Here is a 19,404-nt window from a genome sequence, read left to right as displayed (position 1 = left end):
TGCTTTCTGCTTAATTAGTCGGTGTTAGTTACACATTCATTGGAAGAAACATTCAAATTGATCTTCCACTCATTCTGTTATGTCAAATAACCCACTCCAAGCCACACTAGCAAATATTTCTCTCCATACTTAGTAAAATTTTTTCAGGAATAGATATTCCAACTCACCTGCCTTCCCTGTGAGATGAGGCCTTTGTCGTCTTGTTGCTGTCTCCTGGCTGGGTTTCATGCCCAGAATCAGGGTAAATTTCTGTCTCTCAATATCTGGGCCATGCATCTGAGATAGGAAGATTGTAGCTAAATGAAAGAAAACAGAGAAACCCAGCCCACTGGGTGACCTTGACTAATCTTGCTTGCCATTTGGAACTTGGGCCTTACCTACATTATACTTAAATTTTACTTCTAGAAGAAATCATTTGACATGACGGCAATGACAGTGATCGTTTCAATCATTTGAAACTGATTGCTTTCATTACATACCCTTGCAAACCAATCAGCAGGTCAGATGAGGACTTGTTTTTTTTTTTTGAAGAACACACAGAAACAACTCAATTTCTCTTTATACAACTGTACCAGAACTTCACAACTACATTGATAGTATGAACACACGACAAAACGACTCCACCCAAACAGGATTTAGAAAACCACCCTGCATGGTGCGGTTTCAGTCAGTTGTTGGATAATGGAGAAAGAATGTGTGTTCAGTCCCTTACAAGCCCATGAATGTGATGTTGTGCTCCATCTTCACTGTTTGAAACTTCAAATCCACAAGCCATGCAGAGGAGGGTTTCTTTTGTATCCCTGTTTGTTACCACCAATAAAATTGTGAAGTTTTCCAAAACACTGTTCCTCATATATTTCTCTGGTTTAAGTGTTTGAACTTGTGGATGAAGTTGATGATACATACACACACTGGGGAGCAGTTTATTGGGTATACCAATCAGCCATTCTCAAACCTTACGTACTCCATCTCTACTTTTTCTACTACTTGCTTTCCAAAGAACAAACTTTGGTGGAACAGGTGACTATCATATTTTCAGAACTCTCATACTGACCAGTCCAGGGGTCCTCAAACTTTTTAAACAGGGGTACAGTTCACTGTCTCTCAGACCGTTGGAGGGCCGGAGTATAGTTTAAAAAAAAAGAAAAAAAACTATGAACAAATTCCTATGTGCACTGCACATATCTTATTTTGAAGTAAAAACACAACGGGAACAAATACAATCACACCACCACATGTAGCCTGTGGGCCGCAGTTTGAGGACGTCTGGGTTATACCCTAAAAAGCCCTGGCATCATCTAGAATATTGTAGTTTAAATCAGCTGAGTCTAAGTCTCACTGCTGTTTGAGAAATGCGAAAATTTCACCAGGCAAAGCTTGGTTGTGCCGATGGATTGACCTTGCCAGGTGAGGACCAAGGGAGCTGGGGCTGATGAAGGCTGGAACCCTGGAATGGGGGCTGTGACTGCTGGTTGGATGGGGTAGGCCTGCTGCACAAAGGACTTGACATTGTGCGAGGATCCTGGCTGCCCTGTTTGTATCATTCCTGGCCAGAACTCTGGTGCCCTGGGAAGGTCAGGTGTGGAATCCCAGGCAACCCCAGTTCGTTGTGAATGGCAGTGGGTGAGATGATCTGGGCTGAGGACATGGATGCCACGTACTGCAGGCCTTATCCTTTGCAGTCTGATCCTTTAGCTTGGTATGAAAATCATGAAATTTCCTTATGGAAAGAACCTGAATGTGTCATCTTGGAAAATCCCATCACCAACATTGAGTCCAGAGCAGGAGTGGCAGCAAGAGCCCTGCTGAAAACATTGAAAGGGTGAGTGACTCTGCAGACAAGCCAATGGACAATGACGAGGAAGGGGTCTGGAGCCCCAGCATCGAGCAGAGCTTTCAGGAGGCCCTAGCTATCTATACACCACGTGGCTATCTATATACCATTTACCAGATGAATGCAAAATGTATGGCAGGAATGAATTGATAGCCAGATAAATCAAACACGGGACAGGGGAAGACGTGGACCAGAAAACAGGTGTCTAATCAGATATAGGTCTCAGCAAAAAAGAAAGTTGAAGTAATTCAAGCCTCCATCGAGGTGTCTAGTCACATCCAGGAATTATATTCTTAAGAAAATAATAATGTTAATATTTTAAGAGTTAATAAAAATTCTAGTATTTCCTGAGCACTTGGAGAAGAGTTTGCAAGATTAAAAGGACATGTCTCCACCTTCTGGGTTATCTTTCCCTTGGAGCTTTCCTCAGGGGAGCTCTGAAACAATCACAGTTCAGTGGTAGCATGGTATTCTGTTAGCTATTCCACCCAGGACAGAAGAGAAGTGCTTATCTGCGTGAAAATTCTCTTTGTTCCATGCATGTTTTAATTGGTCTTAGAATGGCTGTCATGGGCTACTAGGGTCAAATCAAAAAGAGGAGCCAATTTTTAACCAGGTTCTACTAGTGAAAGATGAAACAATTTGAGCATCAAATAAAGATAATAACTGCATTAATTGATACCCATCAAATATGATTAAATCAATGAGTTCGAAATGACATCAGCGGGTGGGAAAACCTAATTGCTTACCTTTGCAGGCTGCTAGGGAACCAACTCATTATTTTGAACACTAAAGGGAAAGAATAAATTTTTTTTCTTTTTTTAAATTAATTAAAAAGTTTTTTTTAAATCGTAAGTTTGTACATTGATGCATTTATGGGGCTCAGGGTTCTGCTTTGATATACAATGTAAAATGTTTACATTGAACTAAGTAACACATCCATCACAATTATACTCATTTGTTAATAGTTTTGAAATGTAAAATTTTTATTTTATCTTCCTCTATAAACTGCACCACTGAGTAACCAAATAATAGATAATGGAAAATCTATGCCTACAGAAGTATCCAGCTAATAATATAAGAGGCAATGGAATTAGAAAATTACAATTATGAAACCACTAATGAATGAATGGATCCTGGCATTTAGCAGGAGTGGCCAGTAAAGTCCCAGAGAGACCACCAGACATTATGTCTCTGTTGACCAAAGAATGTATAAAACTATCTCTGAAGTCATTCATTGCCAGCAGATGAAACTTGAATCTGTTCAAGACTCTGGATGCAGTCATAAATTTACAGGAACTGTGGAGGACAGAGGATTTCATTAGTAGATACCACATGAATACAATTAGCAAAATCAAGACCAGAAAGTCCTACATGATAAATGTCCTTGTCTTTTCAAAATAAATTATAGGATAAAAAGGGAAGGAAGGAGAAAACCTATGAAGAAAGAAAGTCAAGGAATTTATCAGTTGGTCATAATGTATATAATTTTTTGCATTCTGATTCTATAAACAAGCTATAAAAAATCATTAATATTTACATTTTGGTTGGAAATCTGAAGACTAAATATGTGATATTAAGAAATTATTGTTTCATTTTAGGCATGATATTGATATTATATTTTTATAGGAATCCTCATCCTTTAGACCATGTACTGAAATATTTATAGATGAAATGATGACTTGGGTTTGCTTTATTGTAATACAGGAAGTTAAGTGAGAGTATAGAGGAAACTAGTTGTGAGTTGAAACTGCTTAGTGATATATTCATAGGGCTTATTAGACTGTTCTCCCTACTTTCATGTATGGTTGACATGCCCATTATTTTAAAAATTATTTTTAAATGACTATCTTGGCAGAAAGAACTGTTTCATCTAGTTCTTTTAATAGCATATAGGGAAAGTGACATATGAGTATAAATCATTCATTCATTGTGAAGCCTACCTGTGTGACCCTACACTATATACAAATATTTTATAGGTAATATAACATAATATTTATATTGTAACATTAAGCTATTATATATGTTTTTGAGTTACCAGATTATCTCAGTGATTTGAAAATATTTAAATAGCCAGCCAAAATGATTTGCTTAATACAATACACATTACCATTTCATTGTGGAATAGAGGGCAGAAATTAGGGCAGTACAGAACATTTTGATTAATTTGTTCTCTCTTTCATAAGATCTATTATATGTCAGCACCAGGTCAAGCTCCAAGGGTAAAAATCATCTGAGTCATGTTTCGACCCCGAAGAAGCCCATGTTCTTGAGGGGAAGACGGATAAGTGAAAACCCCAGAACAGCAGAGGAGCAGGCCTGGGAGTCAGGCAGGGCACATGATGTCTCCTGGAGAGAAGGGCCACCTGGGTTTGAAGGCTGAGCTGTAGTTAGGAAATAGGGCAGCGGGGAGGAGAGGGAAGGTGGGAGGTTGCAATGACAGCAGGGCACTTACCTGATTTTGCTCAGTAGGGCTGGATTAGCAGGTGACGGGGCAATTGTGGAGAGAGAGAGAGAGGCTGGTGGACAGCATGGGGTGCTAGACATTTTGGAGAACATGGAAGGAGCAAAAGGCACAGTTCTCTTTGCAAAGTCCTTGGTGTCCTTTCTCACAAGTGGCCTCTCTGTGCTGTGACAGTTGATGTCAGTGAAGCTGCTATAGACGCTGTCCTTTGAGTCCCATCTTCACACTCCCTTCTTGTCAAGCTCTCTCAGCAGTAGCCTTTCCTTCCTAACCTCCGGGTGCGTCCTCACTCGCAGCCTGTGCTTCTTTTTCTTCCTTTTCACCTAAGTCTCAAAAGGACAAAGGCTCGGAGTTTGACTACATTTGGCTACAATGGACTCTGCCTGAGTTGATGTTCATTGGGGACCCTCATGGCCTTTCTCCAGGTGAGTTTGTCAACTAGAAAGGACCTTGGAAATTAAACAATCTGATCATGTTTTTTCTTTTTTTCCTTTATCTTCAAGAATGATCTCAAAGTGGTGGTGGCACATATTCTAGGATCACTTATCTTTATTGCTTTGGTTTTACTTACCCCTTTAAAAAAAAAAAAAAAGAAACAGTCCAATGAGGGTAATTCCTTGTCATGTATTGAGAGCTTTTTCCTGGTCAAAGCAAAACATTAGCATTCTTAGCTGTTCACTTATTTATATGAGAGGAAACCAGCAGTTATGCAAAGCCACTGCCAACATAATCACGAGCTGCTGTGTGGAGTCTTAAGTACCTCATGGAAAAATAACTCTGAATTGGAATTCTTCCCAAAAGCCAGCTTCGTTAATGCTTCAACAACTGAGGTAGGCAAAAAAAAAAAAAAAAAAACTAGAAGGCAGTTATAAATATGAATAGCTGTTAAACCTTTCAGCAGGGTGATTTACTGTAAAAAATGTAAGATGATAGCACAAATGCTTTTGCAATAGTACCATGGCTGTGTCGTGTCTTTAATTTACCTAGAATTAATTATAGGTTTAAATGTTTTATAGTTTAATGAACAAACAAAACATAGCCTCAAGTATGTTTTATTAACCTGGCTGTGCCTTACATTTCAAAACAGTCTTTGAGACTGTGAGAGACAAACTGTGTGTGTAGGTGTGCATGTGTGTTCACACACGTGTGTCTATGCATATATGTATGTGTTGCCACACAGAAGCAGTGTGGAGTAGGGTGGACATTGGCGTAGTTTACTGACACAGCCATTCTCATAACCATTCATTTCAATCATGTGTCAATAAAGTCTTGGACTGGTACTTTCTGGGTCTTTGTCTTTAAAAGAAGTTTCTAGTATTTTTTTCATTTGTTCTTTTTTTTTTTTTTTTAAACAAAACAGGTTCTTCCACAGGCAATTCCTGAATATATATTCTTTTCTTAAAAGTAAAAGACAGGAGCTGTGAACCAAAAGCAGAAGCTTTGAAGAGAGAAGGGTTTCAAGGTGGGGAGCTTTTCATTCTTACTGGGCACTACGGTCTTAATGTGTCCACTCAAGATTCACAGATGGAAATCTAGTCCCCAGCTTGATAGCATGAAGAAGTGAAGGCTTTGGAAGGTGACTAGGCCATGAATGGAGTAAAGCCCTTAATCAGGGGACCTCAGAGAGGGGCTCACCCCTTCCATCATGTCAGGACACAGTGGGGAGGCACTGTGATGAACCAGGAAACAGGCCCTCCCTGGACCCTGAACCTACCAGCACCTTGATCGTGGACTGCCGGGTGTCCAGAGCTGAGAAATCACCTTGGTGTTCTCAGTTTCTAGTGCAGGTTGAGTATCCTTCACTCAACATGCTGGAGACCAGAAGTGTTTTGGATTTCAGGTTTTTATGGATTTTAGAATATTTGCATTATACTTACTGGGTAAGCCTCTCTCATCCCAAAATCTGCAATTCGAAATGCTTCAATGAGCGCTTCCTTGGAGAGTCATGTCAGTGCTCAAACAGCTTCAGTTTTGAAGCATTTCAAATTTCAGGTTTTCGGACCAGAGATGCTCAACCTGTTTTTTGCTCTAACCTCCTGAATGAACCAAGAAACTGCGCAAACAGGAGATCAACAAAATCATCCCTTTATTCTGAGAGCAGATGGGCGCAGTTTGGATTTCCAGGGCCTCCGCTGTCTGTAGTGCCTCAGGGGGTGCTCACTGTGTTGGTATGTCAGGCCTTCTTACTCCTGTGCGCAGTGGAGGGAGTCTCTCCTCTACACCCGCATCCCCTAGTTAGCACGCCACGTCAGTTGTCCTGGTCTCTGGGCTGCTTCAGATAATTTCTTATCAACTTTCAATCTTGATTCCAAATTACTAGGAGGTAATGAGAGCTCAAAACAGCACTGATGATCACAAAGGCTAATGTTGACTGAGACTACAAATGCACTAGGCGGTGCACTAAGCCCTTAACTCTGGCCTTATTCAGTACTCATCGTGAGCCTATGAAGCGGGACCAGTCAGAATTTCCTTTATAGAGGCGAGGAAAGCAAAGTTTAGTGTGGCTAAGTCTTGACCCAAGGACAAAGATGTGTGCATAGCGAGCTGGACTTACCCTGCCAGCAGCTGGCTCCAGAGCTTGGCTCTTGGCACACCGCTCATGGTGTCACAAGTCTCTTGAAACCAGAAGACTCTGCTCAGCTGCAACCTTTGCCAGGAGATGAATGATTTCTTTGTAGATCACTGAATGGGTGAGCAGTCTCTAAGCTGTCCATGAATCACATTCATACTCTTTCCATTTTTTTAATGAAAAGCAGTATTTCCGAATGTTTTGGAGAAAATGAGATAGAGTGTGATTTTCCAGATTTAAATTTTTTTATTGCAAAAGTGATAGGGTTTGTTATAAAAATTTAAACATTATAAAATCTCAATAAGAGAAAAATTTCTTGCTTGCTTTTTTTTATAATTGTCTTACCACATTCTTTCTTATCCAGCCATTTCTAAGGCCAATTTCACTCCCCAGATCTAGCAAAGATTAACGACTTGGAATTTACCTATTTCCCTACCTCTGTGCACACACACCACACACACAGGTGCACACACTCTACTTGGCAGTGTTAAGCAGATTCCATGGACCCAAAGCCTGATTCTGACATTTATTAGCTAAGTGATTTTGTGCTACACAGTGTCCTCATCTGTAAAATAAAGATAATAATATCACCTATTACATAAGTTTATGTGAACATTAACATGAGTTAATATTACATTACATAAGGTCAGCACATGATAAACCCTTGATAAGAAAAATATCTATAGGTCTGTGTATCTATGTATATTAATAATACACAGAAGGACAGTAGATACATTCTTTTGTGTCTTACTATTTTGACTGAACAATATGTTATTTCAGTACTGTTTTTTAAAAAAGCTGTACAGTTGGTGAGGTGGCTCACACCTGTAATCCTAGCACTCTGGAAGGCCGAGGCAGGTAGATTGCCTGAGCTCACAGGTTTGAGACCAACCTGAGCCTGAGCAAGACCTTGTCTGTAAAAATAGCCGGGCGTTGTGGCAGGCGCCTGTAGTCCCAGATACTTGGGAGGCTGAGGCATGAGAATCACGTGAGCCCAAGAGTTTGAGGTTGCTGTGAGCTGTGATGCCACAGCACTCTACCAAGTGTGACAAAGTGAGACTCTTTCTCAAAAAAAAAAAAAGAGAAGAAAAGAAAGAAAATAAAAGAAAAAGAAAGCTATCCAGTGGTTCTCAACTTGCGGGTCGCAACCCCTTTGAGGGTCGAACGACCCTTTCACAGGGGTGGCCTAAGACCATCCTGCATATCAGATTTTACATTATGATTCATAACAGTAGCAAAATTACAGTTATGAAGTAGCAATGAAAATAATTTTAAGGTTGGGGGTCACCACAACATGAGGAACTGTATAAAAGGGTCGCAGCATTAGGAAGGTTGAGAACCTGTAATATTCCAGGTTACATGCTGATAAACTTTTAGAGGTATCTATTTTTCACTCTGATAAACCATGTTATGATAAACTTCTAGGTGCATAAATCTTTACACATTTGTCTAAGTATTGCTGTAGGATAAATTTCTAGAAACAGAATTGCTGATGAAAATGTATGCATATTTGAATTTTTGGTTGAAACTGCCAAAGTGCCTTCCCCAAAGGACATAAAATTTACAATTCAGAATATCAAGATTGGATGTGTCTATTTCCCCATAACCTTGCCAGTGCTAATTATGAGAGGATTTGAAAATCTTTATCAGCTTGGTAAGTGAAAAAATCTTATTGTTTTAATTGCATTTCTTTGATTAGTAGTAAGGTTAAACTTCTTAAATGAGTATAATGACTATATTCTTCTGTGAATTGACTCTTCTTATCTTTTGTCCATTTTTCTACTGGGTGTTTTCTTAAATTGATTTTTGAGATTCTTATATATTGAGGATTTAATCCCTTATCAGTTACATATGTTAAAATGTTTCCCATATGTTTGTTGGCCTTAAATATTTTTATCCCTTAGAAATTTGAAATCCATATGCAGACAAATCTGTGAATCTTTTCCTGTCTGGTTTGTAAGATTTCTCTCTCCCCCATCTCAAGTTTATATAATTCTCCTATATTTTCTTTTAGTAGCCATAATTTTAAAATTATATTGAAATGTATGCCAAATAAGATAGCTCTGAATACCATGGTTTGTGGTAGAAATTTTTACTTTTTGTACCCCTAAATAAATAAGCACTTTTTAGAGAAGTTGAAGAAAGACAAGAGGAACAAATGTATTTGTTAAAACTAGAGACATATTCACTTGTTCATTTAGTCAGTTAACAGGTATTTCGTGAATGTTTATCATCTGGCATGAACCGCATGGGTCAACACTGGCCAAAAGAACTTTCTGTAATAATGGAAATGTTCTACAGGTTGAGCATCCCAAATCCAAAATCCAAAATCCAAAAATGCTTCAAAATCTGAAACTTTTTGAGCACTGAAGGAAATGCTCAGTGGAGCATTCTGGATTTCGAATTTTCAGATTTGAGATGCTTAATGGGTAAGTATTCTAACATTTAAAAAAATCCAAGATCTGAAACACTGCTGGGTCACGAGCACTCTGGAGAAGAGATACTAAACTTGTGTGTCTCCACTGTTAAATGCAGCAGCAATTAGCCACGTGTGGCCATTGAAATATGGCTAGTGTGATCAAGGAACTGACTTGTAAATTTTTTAATTTAAATTAATATAAGTTTTTTAAAAATTTACATTATAGAGCTGCTTGTGGCTTTTGCTATCACATGGGACAGCACAGGTGTAGGTAATGATGAAAAATAGAGAAATAAGTGTGTGTGTGCACTCCCACCTGCGGGAGTGTCCGTGCACATATACACATGTTTATGTGGCTACAATGAGCAAAAAGAAAATGTATATGAGAATGAAAAAAGAATAGCCAAATGCTTTCTGCTGGAAATTATTGTCAAAATCTAAAAAGTCCAATTTTGTGATTTAAGGATTCAGAGAAGAGGACAAAAGACAGCACGTGTTTTTGGCCTTAAGATTCCTTGTTCTCCAAATGAGAAATAACAAGTCTGCTAGTCAATAGGCCTTTCTTTTCAAGCTTTTAAATTGCATGTCTGCCCCAATTTTGCCCACCCCAGCTCCTTTCTGCACATCACACATCTCTTTTTTAGGAACGGTGTAGCAAACCTGTAAACCTAATGGCCTACCTCTGTATTAACTTCTGCCTTCTGAGGAAAAGGACGAGCTTCCTTTACGAAAAATGAGCTGAGAAGATGCCAGTGTGGAACATTCTGGATGTGGATTCTAACAATCTCTTTCATCTTTTCCGTGAGGTCTCATCAATGTTTTAAGAGTTTGGGACCAGGCCTGTTAACTCTCCTGATATTCAGTAGTCCAGACAGACCCTCAAATACTCATCTGATGATGCTAACATGCAGATGTATTTGCATGTGGAAAATCTTGCAGATTCTGGCCAGAGAAACTTCTATTTCCATTTGTAATAGAAAATAGGTCTATTTTTCTTCTGTGCAACATGTAAGCCCAAGATAGTCAGAATCATAGCTAGGTTATTCTGTGGCTCTGGGTGCAAACAGCTGTATGTGAAGGAGACCGTTGTTCTTCTGTGAGAGGAGGCTGAGGCAATGCCGGGTAGGTGCCAATGGCATGACTATGCGGGTGACGGGAGCCATAGTAGGTTGTCAGACGTATGGCCACCAGATGCATTACCAAGGTAAAAGGCATACATCATATGTAGAGCCAGCTGGTCCCCTGTCTGGTGGAGAGCAGAGACTGAAAGCAAACTTCTCAACACTCGGGAGAAGCAACTTTATAGGGACTCGGTAGTGGAGTGTCTGCAAGGAAAAAACTAATCCTGCAAAGCCCAGCTGCATGCAGGCTGGGAAGACAAAGATGAGGGCCGTGGAGGGTTAGACCTCAAGGTTTAGAGCTGGTGGATGTGGCATCTCATGAAACTTTAATCATGAAATTCATTCAAATTCATTGAGATATGTGGGATGATAGGAACTGACAAGCGGCAGAAGCCGTCTCAGCGCAGGATAGTGATTTATGGCGAAGCAGAGAGCAGGGTGCTTCCGGTTTCCCTTCTAGTCTCACTTAACAACTTCATTAATAACCCAGATAAACAAACCATCTAGTTCATGAATAGCATCCACTCTTAGATTGAGGGGTGTTGAGAATAAAAAATAAATCCCAAGCAGACCATGGGTCCATGTAGAGTAAACCAGAACAGTGACCAAATCATAAATAAGATTCTATTTGATTCGAAGCATTCAATATTTTTGTGACTGTTCCCGGACACATTTGAGGCAAGAATGGAAATCCACTGAGTAATATCCAGTAATTACTGTGAGTCCCTATCCCAGACACTTCCTTGAATCCTCATAGCAACCTTCTGATGTATGCTGCACTATGGATTTTCCTCTTTTACAAGTTCTATCAACTGAGGATCAGGAAGCAAAAGCAATTCACCAAGAGCCATGGAGATAGTGAATGCTAGGGTTACAACGTGCCACACAGGTGTGTTAGCCTTTGAAAGATGGTGCTCTTTCTTCTGGGTTCTTGCTACTCGAAATGTGGTCCATGGACCTGCAGCATCAGAATCACGTGGGGAACTTGTTAGACACACAAAATCTCAAGTCCCTTTCTCAATCCCAAAGAACTGAAATCTGCATTTTTACTGGGCTTCGCAAGTTATTCATACACATATGAACATTTGAAATGTCTACACTCAGCGTACCTCGGAACTTAAGGTCCTGGTGGAGACAATCCCGTCACCTCCTCTTCAGGGCCCTAGGGGCATCATCCCCATTTACCCATAGATCTAATGCCATCTGCATGTAAGTCAAGAGAATCACCAGCCTCCCACAGACACCGGCATCCAAGATCTAAACACGGCCCTGTCCATTCAGAAAACAATCACCAATCACTCTAACCCTTTGTTCATTCACATCCTGTGCTTAACTCCTGCTCTGGTGCTTACCACACAGCTCTGGATTGGTGTTGAATTTTCATTAGAGTAGGAAATCTTGGAAGGCAGGGGTTTGTCTATCCCCTGACTTTCATTTCCTATCAGTTCGCATAGAGCCCCACACTGCCCAGAGCAAATGCTCCATAAATGTTTGTTAAGCGAGTGTATGAAGGAATAACAACACTGGGGCTGTTTTGTTCTGCCTCAGCCACCTAAAATCAGAGGTTTGTTGAGAACATCTGGAAAGCTCTTTCATTCCTTCCCCACCCTTAACCCTAGGTATACTTTCCCTCCGGGCCCTGCAGGTGTTCTCTTCTGGCAAAAATCAAGACAGGAAATCTATACTATCCTCTTGACAGTGCATTTGAAAATAAAAAACAGTTGTAAATAAGAAAAATACTTTCACAGATGGAATTTTTATGTTCTCATTTCTGCCTCACATTGAAGTTTGTGGTGGAAGGCTAAGGTCATGACAGAGTTATTCACTCATTCAATAAATATTTACAAAGTCCTGTTATGCACCAAGCATTAGAGATATTCTGATGATTAGATACACATCTTACCTGTCCTTGTGGAACAGAGAGACTGACAAAGGAGATAAGAAATAAATTGGAATAAATAATTCAAAGTGCTATGGGAACACCAGGGAAGGAGAGGTTGGGTGTGTCTCAGACATGGAGGTGGGGAAGGCAGAACCTAAAGCACATGTTGATTTCTTTTTTAATTGAGCTCAAAGGGGACATTTTTTTCTTTATTACAATGACTGCCCATGGCCGCATGTTTCCTATCCAGTTCAAACGACATGTAACAGGTTGATTTACTTCCACACGGCCAAGTGTAGTGGTCTCCACAGCGGTAACAGTAATGGCAGGGAGGAGTGGCTTTGTGCGGTGAAGTGGAATACGGATGATTTTTGTGTCATTACTGCATAAGACCCATAATTCTCTGGACAAAACCCATCAAAGGGCAGCTTTTGTAGCAAAAACTTGAGCAAATTTCCTAAGTCGGGTCTCACATTACCTAGCTGTTATGAATTAGACATATTTACTAGGAAGTTCAACCATAAATACTTAAAATTAAACTACAGCTGTCCAAGAGGAATAAAATACGCTTTACGATGCAGAAGGTCTCCTTTCACGGCCAGATTTGGTAGCTACTCATCCCTCAATTTCATTAATCTATAAAACATTCCTTATTTAATAATATAAAATGAGAAAATGCAATCTTTTTGTTTTTAGTGTAAAGCAAAATTGTATCCATGTGTTTAGGGCTCGTTTGGGCAAGGGAAGAAGGATGATTATTTTCTTTCCCCAAGATTGCACAATTAAGTGATAAACAGTAAATGCCTTTCTTGTGAAGCTACTCTTCTTTGTTTTACAAATGCTCTATGATGATGAATAGGGTGTTCAACTGCTTCAAATGTGTAAAGGAATGAGATAACCATGGGCTGAAATTGAATTTGCATAATTAATTACTGTGTAGTCAACCTCTTTGAGCCTCAGTTTCTTCACCTCTAGAATAGTGATAACAAGTAACCTTCACATTTTTGTGAGGATTAGACATATTGTGTATAGAGTTAGTACAGTGCCTGGCTCCAAGACAGTGCTAAATAAATGTACCTATTATCTGCCAAATAAATGATTTTATTGTAGGATGAATAAATGCACAAAATAAATACCAAATAAATTTACATATTCTATGCTAGACACTGGACCCTCTACTGGGAATCCCTTTCTAATCCAATTTTTCTACCACCCACATACTCCCCAGCTCTTATTTGGGGCAAGAAAGAGGTTGGTAAATTATCTTTACTTATACTACAGTTTTAAAAGAGGAAAACAAAAATGTGAACTGACATTATGACTTTATTATCTATTTTACGTTACATAAAATAAAGTGTTTTTGTTTATTTTTGTGTATAATTATTATTATTTATATTTCTTTTTTTTTTTTGGAGTTTTGGCCGGGGCCAGGTTTGAACCCACCACCTCCGGTATATGGAGCTGGTGCCCTACTCCTTTGAGCCACAGCTGCCACGTTTTGTGTATAATTGTTTTTGAGCGTGATACTTCCTGAAGCAATCTCCAGGATGAAGTCCAGCCTTCCTCTTCATGGCTCACAGTAGAAAATGGTTTCTCTCCTCCCACCTTTCTCATTTCTTATGCAGCAAAGCATGTAGTCCTTTGTTGATAATTTTTATTCTGCATTATAAAATGCATCTCCCCATCAGCCTTTCCTCAGTGTCAGAAGATGATCGTCTTCCCCTCTTTCTTGAATTTCTGTTCCTCACATTGCTCAGAAGCTGAGGGATGAGGCTTCTCCTGTAATAAAGGCATGTTTGCACTTTTTCTCCACTCTATTTCTTATCTAATGAGTAAAGGATGTAGCTGTTCACAACTACAACTCCATTAGCCAAAAGAAGAATTTTTTCTGCCATTTGTAGGACCTCCATGTAAATCCGTCACATCCACAGTGCTGATCAGCTCTGTCCTCTCTTCCTATAAACTTCTTGTATTCTAAAATAACTGTTAGTTTTTTTGAATTGAATAGGCTGTTTCTTCCTATAACCAGTGATCAATTGTGTTGTTTGTCACTAACCTCTTGTCATGGAATGAGAAGCACATCATTTTCATATCACATTGATAGGCCCATAATTCATATTCCTAAAATTTCTTCTTTTTTCAGATCACTTGGGAAATCCTTCCTAGAAGCCATAACTCTTCCTGTAATAGGCGTTTTCATTCTATGCAATTTCCTAGCAAGCTGAGGGCTTGTGTAGAACCTGTGAGTGTAGATGTGATAGCCTGAACCACTCGTATGTGTTTGCAAAACTTGTGCCAAATGAATCACTATGTGAGACATAAATGGCAAATCAGGACACATAAGACTTTCTGTAGGGGCGGCGCCTGTGGCTCAGTCGGTAGGGCGCCAGCCCCATATACCGAGGGTGGCGGGTTCAAACCCGGTCCCGGCCGAACTGCAACAAAAAAATAGCCGGGCGTTGTGGCAGGCACCTGTAGTCCCAGCTGCTCGGGAGGCTGAGGCAAGAGAATCGCTTAAGCCCAGGAGTTGGAGGTTGCTGTGAGCTGTGTGAGGCCACGGCACTCTACCGAGGGCCATAAAGTAAAACTCTGTCTCTACAAAAAAAAAAAAAAAAAAGACTTTCTGTTGTTGTCTTGCCATAATAGGGAATGTGAGAAAACACATAACCATTTTCTGAATCACACAGGCAAAAATTCATAGGCCCCACTTTGTAGGCTTCTTCGGATTGTAGCACTTGAATTGAATCCTTCCTACCGTGCTCTCATCTATAGCCACATTTATTCCTGGTATATAAAGTTCTTTGCATTTATTGTCCATATCCTCACTAACACTCTTCACCTTGCTCACTCGGGTACACACACTCCCTTGAGCTGCAACAGGAGGAACTAAATCAGCATCCAAAGTATTTGGGAAAAACAGAGGTGAGAGAAAACATCCTTGAAGAATGAGGTTTAGTCAATCTTTAGTAAAAACTCAAATAATTTCACCTTCGAATTCAGAGCCATGTTCAGTATTACACCAAAGAACGCCTTCATTTCTTCTGAGGAAACATCCTTGTACAAGTGCCACGTTGAGTATTTCGTTAGTGGAGTCACCTTCTGTGTTTTTTCCACTGCATACATATGTCTCACAGTCCCAATTTCACCAATAAGGTCATCTCATAAAAAGAGCTGGAAATGTTCAAGTTCAGTTTTTGGCTGAGTACTTTGAGGAAGGGTGAATCCCTGTTGTGTGGCAGAGTACGGGAACTTTATAATATGGCCATTGTGATAAACCTTCCAGCTACTTGTTACAGGCTGTGTGTTATCGGTCACTTTCTTCTTCATCACCAGCTTCAGATTCACTGGAACACGACTCTCCTTCAACCTCACTGTCCTCAAAACTCTATGTTGCACTATCTTCATCACTTATGCGCCTTCTCCCTGCCATTCTCCTACAAGCACAACTGTGCTAATACAATGCCTGATTACCTGTTCACATCAAAAAATATGGCCTGCTGGAGAACCAGAAAGGGTACACCTGTGCTGCCTGTTGGCTGGAGCCCCAGCTACATGAGGAAACGCACTGGACAGGCTCTGCAACAAAAAAAATGTGTGGAACAAAGGCAACAAAAAAAGGCTCAGACATCTTTTGACATTGGAGCAGAATAGGAAGATCATTATGTCAGATGAGATCCGACATAGGATTGCAAAGGGTTATTAGAAGAAGTCCTAGTAGCTACTCTAAAAGAGATTATGATTTTGTTGGGGGGAGTGACCCAAGAGGGACATGTACACAACAAATTATAAAATAAGTCACATTTATGTTTAGACCTTTTAATACGATTATGAACAGTGCCTGAGAGCCCAAAGGTGAGAGTGATTATTAATAATTCTGATTTGGAAAGGGAAATGAGGGGAATTGTGAAATATCAAGGGAGACTTCACTTAAAACAATAGCAGTTGAGAGTCTTCTTAAAGAATAAACAGAATTTGGGTAAGGCGGAGAGAAGAGAATATCCCAGATAGAGCAGGTAACATTGGCAGTGGTCTGGGACATGAGTGTGCACTGTGTTTTCTGGGAACGATGAGCACTCCAGGATGGCAGGAATAAGCTAGGATTTGCTATAAGCAAATTGTGACAGAGTTTGAGTGCAAAGCTAAGAGTTTGGGTTTTATTGTGTGAGAAATGGTGGACCATTAAATATTTTTTAGTGTGGACGTGATGTCACTTGATCTAAACTTAAAAGTGACACTTTTTCTTTTTCTTCTTCTTTTTTCTTTTTTTGAGACAGAGTCTCACTATATCGCCCTGAGTAGAGTGCTGTGGCATCACAGCTCACAGCAACCTTAAACTCTTTGGCTTAAGTGATTCTCTTGCCTCAGTCTCCTAAGTAGCTGGGACTGCAGGCACCCACCACAACGCCCGGGGCTATTTTTTCTTGCAGTTGTCATTGTTGTTTAGCTGGCCCTGGGCCTGTTTCGAACCCGCCAGCCTTAATGTGTGTGACTGGCACCATAACCACTGTGCTACGGGTGCTGAGCCAAAAGTGACACTTTTCCACAATGTAATGAAAGAAAATGAGGTGGCTGCTTGGGTTAACTTGTATTAGATCAGGGTTTGGCAAATGTTTTCTGTGAAGGGCCAGAAAAGAATTATTTTTGGTTTTGAGAGTCATATGATCTTCACTGCAACTACTCAATTCTACATGACAGCACAAAACCAGCCATAGGTAATATGTAAATGAATGATTACTGCTTTGTTTCAATAAAACTTTATCTATAAAAACAGACAGTAGCTGGATTAGGCTCTTGGGCCACAGTTTACTGAGTTTTGTAATCGACCAGATGAGAGAGATTTAATGCCTGCATTGGGAAGGTAGCAGAAGAAAAGCAAGAGACAGAGTTGAAAAATACTGTGGAGGCAGCAAGTTTTGGATTTTGATGAGAGCATGAAGTTTAAGGACATATACAAGTACCAAACTTGTAGACATCAGGGTGTATGTTAGAAATTAAATAAAGATTGAAGCCAGCAAGAGTTTTTGACTGAAAAAAAGTATATGTCAACAGAAAATTTTATTTGGGCATACAAATAAGTAAATAAAACTATATTCTACCGGGTAATTTGGTGCAAGCATGCAAAATAAACACAGGCCATACCCTGTAAAGGCAGAAGTCATAAAGGTAAAGAATTTTAGATTTTATTATATGAACAACAAAATCATAAAAAATATTAGTTTGAATCAAATGAAATTTCTAATGGTAGGCTTTTTTTATTAAATCATAGCTGTGCACATTAATGCAATCATGGGGATGATAGGCTATTTTTGATGTAAAAAGGCAATTTCAGATGGTCTAATGGTAAAGAACAAAGAAGAAAGTAAACTTGCAATAAATATGAAAGAACAGAATAGTGCTTTTCTATAAAAAGAGCTCTTTAAAACCAATAGAAAAAGGCAAACTTTCTGGAAGAAAACTGGAAAAAAGATATGAAAAGACAATTAACAAAATATTTATGACTTAGATATTTGAGAAAATGCTCAGTTTTAGTGATAATCAAAGAAACACACATATAGCAATAATTGTGTACAGGTTTTCACCTGCTAATTCAGACATTTTTTGAAGACTATTGGAAATTCGGATAAGATAATGTGCAAGGGAAATAGGGGCTCCATAAGTTTTAGTAAGCATACAAAGTGATAGCACCAGTATGAATGACTATTTGTTCAAGTAATCCTATTTCTTGTAACCTACCTTAAGGGTACAATCTAAAATGTATGCAGTACTTTAATGCATGAGATTTTTCACTACAGAATTATTTATAAGAGTCAAAGATTATAGCCAGGCGTTGTGGCGGGCACCTGTCCTCCCAGCTACTCAGGAGGCTGAGGTAAGAGAACCACCTAAGCCCAGGAGTTGGAGGTTGCTGTGAGCTGTGTGACGCCACAGTACTCTACTGAGGGTGATAAAGTGAGACTCCATCTCTACAAAAAAAAAAAAGAATCAAAGATTAGATAAGACTAATGATTTATACTAGTAATATTAAATGTCTAATAGTTCCGAGATATCTGGTTGAATTTTATTTTAGATGCTTCCATGAGGCTGTTTTTGGGGTGAGATCAATATTTAAATCAATAGAAATCAATTTAAATCCATAATGTGAGGGAAGTGTGCTTTATTCATAGTCTATTGATTTAAATGAGGAGCCTCATCTTATCAGTTGAGGGCCTAAAAGAACAAAGACTGTCCTTTCCAGAGCCAAGAAGAATTCTGCAAGCAGATGACCTTTACACTTGAACTACAGCATTGGCTTTTTCCTCATCTCCAGCCTGTAGGCACACTGGACAGATTTTGGACTTGGCAGCCTCCATAATTACATGAACCAATTCCTTAAAACAAATCTCTCTATATACATTAACACATACCCTACTAGTTTTGTTTCTCTGGAGAGTGTTACCTGATACAATACAAAATTTACATTTAAGAGTTTATATAGTATCAAGAGGGCTTGTTCTTATAGATACGGATTACAGTCATCTATAATATCAAGATATTCTATTTGTTTCATAGTTTCTAAAATTCTGCTATTGGACTCATCCCCTGTTTTTGTGTACTCACTGCTTTTTGGGTTTGATTCAGCCTTACCACTTCTTACATGGCCTCAATCAAGAGGTGCATGGATGTGATCGAGTTAAGGTGCCCTGACTGTACACCACGCTCCTGGAGCTGCCTGAAATGATAGTGTTGGTAGGCCTCTTGCTTTGCTTTATTGCTTTGCTTTATTGCTTCAGGAACCAGTGAGAATAAGGCACATGTTATCTTGTCATGTTTTGTACATGGCTGTCTGAATTCCTTAACACCTAGATGCACATTACCAGATTCCAAAGTTTGCAGCCACTTGAGCTGAATTATTCTTAAATGAAAATTGTATAAATCATAATGTTCCATGCCCTGAAAAAGCTGATGTCTGCTGCATGAAAAGCAGGCTGGACCCACCTTCACCGATACTGCCTTAATTATAATAATAGCAACATCTTGGACTTGGCAGTGGCTTCATTTACTGCTTTATTTACTTTTATAAATATTATCTCACTTCATCCTCAAAAATATTAGATAGGGAAGAAATTCTTACCCTA

The 19,404-nt window shown here is 39.4% G+C and overlaps 1 pseudogene; it reads right to left on the bottom strand.

Annotated features, from left to right (window-relative positions):
- Positions 1-700: 700 nt before the first annotated feature.
- Positions 701-1,740, bottom strand: LOC128589686 (transcriptional enhancer factor TEF-1-like; annotated as a pseudogene).
- Positions 1,741-19,404: the final 17,664 nt, after the last annotated feature.

This window comes from Nycticebus coucang, chromosome 7 (assembly GCF_027406575.1).
Source record: "Nycticebus coucang isolate mNycCou1 chromosome 7, mNycCou1.pri, whole genome shotgun sequence".
NCBI lineage: Eukaryota > Metazoa > Chordata > Mammalia > Primates > Lorisidae > Nycticebus > Nycticebus coucang.
This window is presented reverse-complemented; position numbering and strand designations above follow the sequence as displayed.